We start from the raw sequence: 7,280 nt of genomic DNA, 5'->3' as shown, positions 1-7,280 counted from the left end.
CCGTCTGAGGTCAGCTCGAGGATATTGCAAACCAATGTTACTCAGACCTTGCCCCAATACAGTGTTGTCTCTGTTACACTTCTGGTGAATTAAACGTGATATGAGATTGGAAAAAAGACGCAAGCATATAATAGGTCATTGACACCTGTTCAAAATATTTAAAGGGAAAGATTTATTAAAAACTGGAGTGATCCATATTCACAGGAATTAGTCTGAATTAGGCCTTGTCACCATGTTGGTGCCTTTGCAGTTAGGATTGGAGTTTATGTCCCATTGAGATTATAACATTTAATAAAAAGATGTTAACACAACTTTTCTCACACCTCAGACATGGGCCCTTATATTGTGCTTCTCTAATTAAAGGACACAACTATGCTCGAGACTCTGTCCAACACTGCTGCTTATTTGTGAAGGAGTTGGGTGGATGAAAGAGGAGGAATGACTTTGTCACAAATGGATTTTATGCTGCTTAAGGCCAAATAATTCCTTTATTTCTCTCATTTGCCATCCACCATTACTGGTGCGGTTAATTCAAGTCACTGGCTTTCACCACTGTGTTGGGATAGGGCATCAAAACAAGATGGAATCCCTGCTTTCAAAATGGAGGCCGTGGAGCTGGAATTGAACTTCAGTCAGACCAAGTTATGCATACAAAATGAGCAAGTTATGAGCTCTCCACTTGCTGCACCTGGTTCTTTTCCAGTTAAGCAAATGTTGATGGGGTGGTGAAGCCCTCAAGCTGAAAATGGGAGCTAATGCAAATTTAGGACTTTGTAAATTCTTCTTCATGAAGTTTAACTATTTCAGCAGAACCAAGATAATTTACACTAAGAATGAGAAAGATAATTGCAAAACACACATAATAACTACCAGGCATGACCATCACCTTCAAAACAACAAAACCCACAGAGAAATGGTAACTGATCTTCCTTCATCAGGTTTAACCATAAGAATATTGAAGCGGACATATGTGAGTAAAAGACATAAACTCACCCTGCAGAAGTAGGGAAATATGAAAGTAGCTTCTTGAATTTTGGTTTTATTTACATTAGGAAGCAGACATACCACAACCACAGCGTGTAATTTGTACTCAAGGACTGTCCAAGGCATCTTTCAAACCCTCCAAATTACAGAGGCATTTAATTACCAAGTATGAGATACATAAAGACAAGCCACTTTTGTTTTTAACGGTAAGGAATTTGTCAGTGGTGAAATCCAAAACTACCTCTGACAAAAAGTTTGTAATCTCATTCTTAGTGATGAGAAAAACTGCCAAAGCAAAAAAAAAATTCATTGCTGAGTAGATGAGCCATTGAAATTGCATGGGTAATATTTGGAGAGCAGAGGCCGAGGAACTGAAAAAGTAAGCAACATCAAATGACACTCAAATGATAGATTGATTTACTGTCATAGAAGATAGTTTTGCAGTGGTTGGTTGTCTTTGCAATACAACTTGAGAAATCCACTGGTATTTCTATAATATCCCATTTCCTGTGTGTGGAATAATGAAATAAAATAAAACATTTGTCTTGTAAACACTCAGGACAATCACACTCTTTTTAAATTGTTGGATGATCTTATAACTCCAGATGGATAAATTGCACTGGGTTCTGTGCCATTGGGAATAACTGGGAAAATTTCAGGTATTGTGTCCAGAAAGCTTCAGAACCATTTGTTGTGCGTACTGTACAGTCTATTTTAATCCTTAAACGATGGACAAAGAATTGCAAGTAGACTTCTTGTTAGTTCAACCAATATTTATTTAAATCACACAATCAATAATCACCCACACAACCAACAATAAGTTATCTTACAGAAAATACTAAAGTTAAAGTCCAATACTGGATCTTGACTTAACTTTGCGTGACTGGCAAGTACCCAAGCAGATATTGGCCTTTATCTGTGCGTTGGTCTCTGTAGTCCTCTGCGTAGTCTGGCTTGACACTCTGGCTCTGGTCTTTCTTCCTTCTTGGGGGTGGTGACTCTCCTCATGCTGGTTGTTGCTGGTGACAGTCGCTATTGTTGTAGCTCGTTCGTGGAGTCAGAGAGAGAGAGAGAGAGATTCTTGGTTATGCAGCACCCTTTATACCCCATTGAGTTTCACACCCCTTTTTGGCCATTGCCAATCAATCAGAACTTGATCACCCTGATCGATAAAATCCAATCGGGTGTTGCCACACCAATCTCTGGGTGTGTCTCCAATGGCCATGTAGGATGTACACCTCCCTCCCAAATAAAGGGTTACAACACCCCTATGTCTGGTAAATAACCCAGTTTGACCAGTAAGTCCCTTTTGTCCTGGAGATTAGTTCTGTGTATTCAGTTGTCTGAGTTGCAGCCTGTTTATCTCTATTAGGCCAGAGCCTGCTATTTTAGTTCTTGCCCAATTGTCCCAGAGTGCTTTACAAATTGCCATTTTAGGTGGCCCATTTGGCCACACATTAAAGCAATCAAAGCAGGTAAGTGACTCAATTTTGGCTCAGTGGAGCTCTCTTACCTCTGAGTCAGAAGGTTTCACTCAACAACTTGAGCACAAAATCTAGGATGACACTTCATGGCAATGCAGAGGGAGAACAGCACTGTTGGATGTGTGGTCTTTTGGATGAGATAGTAAACTGAGGACCCATGTTTCCTCCCGTTTGAAGAACAGCAGGGAAATCCTCCAAGCCAATATTTATTCTTCAATCAAAATCTAAATGATTGCAGGGCTTCACTAGGTTTCATAGGTGCCTACAATTTTTCAATACTTAATCAATTGTAAATTGGATTGGTACATTCTGATGTCACAAGGTTCTGGATTCAAGGCTCACTTCAGCACCTCCCCAGTACAAAAATTAATGCTGACGTTCTAGTGCAGTACCCAAGGACACTGCCCATGTTTCACTTCAGACATTAAACCCAAACTCAGTTTGCTTGCTTGAGTGGGTGTAGAAGATCCCAAAGTTTTCAGGTGTCCTGGTCAATATTTATCCTATCACTGGAGTAGTAACCCAGAGACCCAGGGTAATGCTCTGGGGACCCGAGTTCAAATTCCACCACAGCAGGTGGTGAAATTTAAATTCATATATAAACAAAAATTGGAATTAAAAAGTTTGGTGATGACTATGAAACCATTTTCAATTTTTGGAAAAAACCCATCCGTCTTTTAGGGAAGGAAATCTGCCATCCTTACCTGGTCTGGCCTATACATAACTCCAAATCCACAGTAATGGTTGACTCAAACACCCTCTGGAATGGAGGGCAGTTAGGGACAGCAATAAATGCTGGCCCAGCCAGCAACTCCCAATTCCCATAAAATGAATAAATAAAAATCAATATCACAGAAGCAGATTATCTGGCCCTTAACATATTGCTATTTGTGGGAGTTTTGTGTGTGCAAATCAGCTACTACACTTCCTACATTACCACAGTGACTACATTTCAAAATTATTTAACTGGCAGCAAAGCACTTTGAGACATTCAGTGACCGTGAAAAACACCACACAAAAGCAAGCTTGTCTCTCATGGTAGGTGCTGCACAAATACATGCGCTTTCCTCATATTGGAAACAGCCATCTCATTTATTGGTGCAATCCCATTAGTGTGCTGATTGCATCTTATTTATTACCTGTTTATCCAAACCTCTACATGCTCATTACTGAAGTGTTGGGCTTTTCAATAGTGTGATGTGTTCGTTTGTGTGGTTCACCATTCAACTTGCGTATTGGAGAAAACCATTGCAAAATAAGTTAACAAAAAAAGCTATGTTTCACACTGCAGCAGCCTACTAAAATGGCAACATTTCACAGAAAATATACTTTCAACAAATTAGAGGTTTGGTTGCCTAATCCTTTTTGATCATTTATCAAATGAATATTGTAATAAATGTGAGGCAGTCTCCAACCTCAAGAACTGAAAGTTTGATCATTAATAATGAAACAATGATTCTTTAAATCAGATAACACCGCGATAAAGAAAAGCAAAGACAAAGACAGTCACTTTCTGATGATTGTGGGATTAAAAGTGGGGCAGGGAGCTTTCTGGAATTTCCTATTCATGGTTGTGATTACTTTTGAAAAACAGATGAATGAACACCGCTCGACAATCACCCGGCAAGACTGTTCTCTTCCTGTTGGGGAACACTTCAGCAGTCATAGGCATTCGGCCTCTGATCTTCGGGCAAGCGTTCTCCAAGGCGGCCTTCATGACACACAACAGTGTAGAGTCGCTGACAAGAGACTGATAGCCAAGTTCTGCACGCATGAGGACAGCCTCATCTGGGATCTTGGGCTCATGTCACACTATCTGTAACTCCACCACTTGCCTGGACTTGCAACATCTCTCTAACTGTCCTATCTGGAGACAATACACATCTCTTTAACCTGTGCTTAACACTCTCTCCACTAACACTGATTAGCTGTAAATACTCACATTCTAATTATTATTATGTAAATTGAGTTTGTGTCTTTATATGCCCTGTTTGTGAACAGAACTCTCACTCACCTGACGAAGGAGCAGCACTCCAAAAGCTAGTGGTGTTTGCTACCAAATAAACCTGTTGTGAGATTTCTTACTGTGTTTACCCCAGTCCAATGCCAGCATCTCCACTTCATTACTGCTAAGCACCAGAGCAATCATATAACAATGGTCCTTTAGAACATAGAACAAAGAACAATACAGGGCCTTCAGCCCTTGACATTGTACCGAGCTATGTCCAAATCCAAGATCAAGCTATCCCACTCCCTATCATTCTGGTGTGCTCCAAGTGCCTATCCAATAACTGCTTGAAAGTTCCTAAAGTGTCTGACTCCACTATCACAGCAGACAGTGCATTCCACACCCCAACCACTCTCTGAGTAAAGAATCTACCTCAGACATTCCTCCTATATCTCCCACCATGAACCTACATCCACCCGAGGAAATAGTTTCTGCACATCCACTCTATCTATCCCTCTCATCATCTTATAAACCTCTAATAAGTCCCCTCTCATCCTCCTTCGCTCTAAAAAGCCCCAGCTCCCTCAACTTTTCCTCATAAGACCTACCCGCCAAACCAGGCAGCATCCTGGTAAATCTCCTCTGCACTGTCTCCAATGCTTCCACATCCTTCTTATAGTGACTTGACCAGAACTGCACACAATATTCCAAATGTGGTCTCACCAAGGTCTGGTACAGTTGCAGCATAACCCCATGGCTCTTAAACTCAAACCCCCTGTTAGTAAACACTAACACACAATAAGCCTTCTTCATGGCTCTATCCACTTGAGTGGCAACCTTCAGAGATCTGTGGATATGAACCCCAAGATCTCTCTGTTCCTCCACATTCCTCAGAACCCTGCCTTGACCCTGTAATCCGCATTCAAATTTGTCCTACCAAATGAATCATCTCACACTTACCAGGGTTAAACTCCTCCTGCCACTTTTCTGCCCAGCTCTGCATCCTATCAATGTCTCTTTGCAGCCTACAAGAGCCCTCTACCTCATCCACTACTCCACCAATCTTGGTGTCATCAGCAAATTTACTAACTGACCCTTCAGCCCCCTCTTCCGAGTCATTGATAAAAATCACAAATAGCACAGGACCCAGCACTGATCCTTGTGGTACACCGCTGGTAACTGGCCTCCAGTCTGAAAATTTCCCTCCACCACAATCCTCTGTCTTCTATGAGACAACCAGTTACTTAACCAATCAGCCAAATTTACTTCTATCCCACACCTCTTCATGAACCTACCGTTGGGAACCTTACCAAACTCCTTACTAAAATCCATGCATATCAACTGCTCTACCTTCGTCTACACACTTAGTTACCTCCTCAAAGAATTCAATCAAATTTTTGAGGCAGGACTTACCCCTCACGAAACCATGCTGACTATCCCGGATGAAACTGCATCTTTCCAAATGGTCATAAATCTTATCTCTCAGGACCCTTTCCATTAACTTACCGACCACCGAAGTACCTACCACCACTTTCATGGATAGTAGCTGATTCCTATTAGTAACCAAAGCTAACGACCCTAGGGTGAATGGTAAGTTCCACTGTCTGATAAAAAAAACCCTTGCATTGTTTTGTTTTCATGATTTAACACCATAAAAATAATAGGAGTTAGCAAATAACAAACAAGCATGACTTCAATCAAATAACTAAAATGTCATCGCTGTACTTTCCCAGTACATGTTTAAGTGATTGAGGAAAAAAATGAAGGTGGATCGGTCATCTCAAAAGATAAAATTAAATGTGCTTTTGACACTTAAATCAGATGAATTTTAACAGGAATTCTGAGCAGGCCTGAATGAAGTTGGAAATGGTTCAGGGATTAAAGGAAATAGCAGTTTATGAAGCAGGACTAGTAGCAGGCAGATCAGATATAAGCAAGACAGAGAGCAAGGGAAGTCCAGATTAAATTGCATTTATTTCAATGCAAGAAGCCTGATGGGCAAGGCAGATGAACTCAGGGCATTGATGGTTACATGTGATTGGGATATTATAGCAACTACTGAAACATGACTAAGGGAGGGACAGGACTGGTAGCTTAATGTTCCAGGGTATAGATGCTATAGGGAAGATAGAACAGGAAGTAAGAGAGGAGGGGGAGTTGGACTTTTGATTAGAAAAAGCTTCACAGCCGTACTGAGAGGGCATATATCCAAGGGTTCAGCCTGAGTCTATATGGGTAGAACTGAGAATAAGAAAGGGCAAATCACTTTCATAGGGTTGTACTATAAGCCCCCAAATAGTCAGCGGGAAATTGAGGAGCAAATATGTAAGGAGATTAAAGATAGCTCCAAGAAAAATAGGGTGGTAATAGTTAGAGATTTTAATTTTCCCAACATTGACTGGGACAGCCATAGTATTAGAAGGTGTTGTTGAGTGTATTCAGGAGGAATTTCTCATTCAGTATGTGGATAGCCCAACTAGAGGGGGCAAAACTTGACCTCCTCTTGGGAAATAAGGAAGGGCAGGTGATAGAAGTGTTAGTGAGGGATCACTTTGGGACCAGTGACCATAATTCCATTAGTTTTAAGATAGCTATTGAGAATGATAGGTCAGTCCCAAAAGTTAATATTCTAAATTGGAGTAAGGCCAATTTTGATGGTATCTGGCAGGAACTTTCAAAACTTAATTGGGGCAGTCTGTGGAAAGGAAAAGGGACATCTGGTAAGTGGTATGCTTTCAAAAGTGTGTTAAGTGTGTTCAGGGTAAATACATTCCTGTTAGAGCAAGGCAGGCAGAAGTTGGGAACTGTGGATGACTCAGGATATTGAGGCCCTCATCAAGAAGAAAGAGGCACATGACATGCAT

The sequence above is a fragment of the Carcharhinus amblyrhynchos genome, chromosome 4, assembly GCF_965287045.1.
Source record: "Carcharhinus amblyrhynchos chromosome 4, sCarAmb.v2.hapA, whole genome shotgun sequence".
Lineage (NCBI taxonomy): Eukaryota > Metazoa > Chordata > Chondrichthyes > Carcharhiniformes > Carcharhinidae > Carcharhinus > Carcharhinus amblyrhynchos.
Note: the sequence above shows the minus strand (reverse complement) of the source record.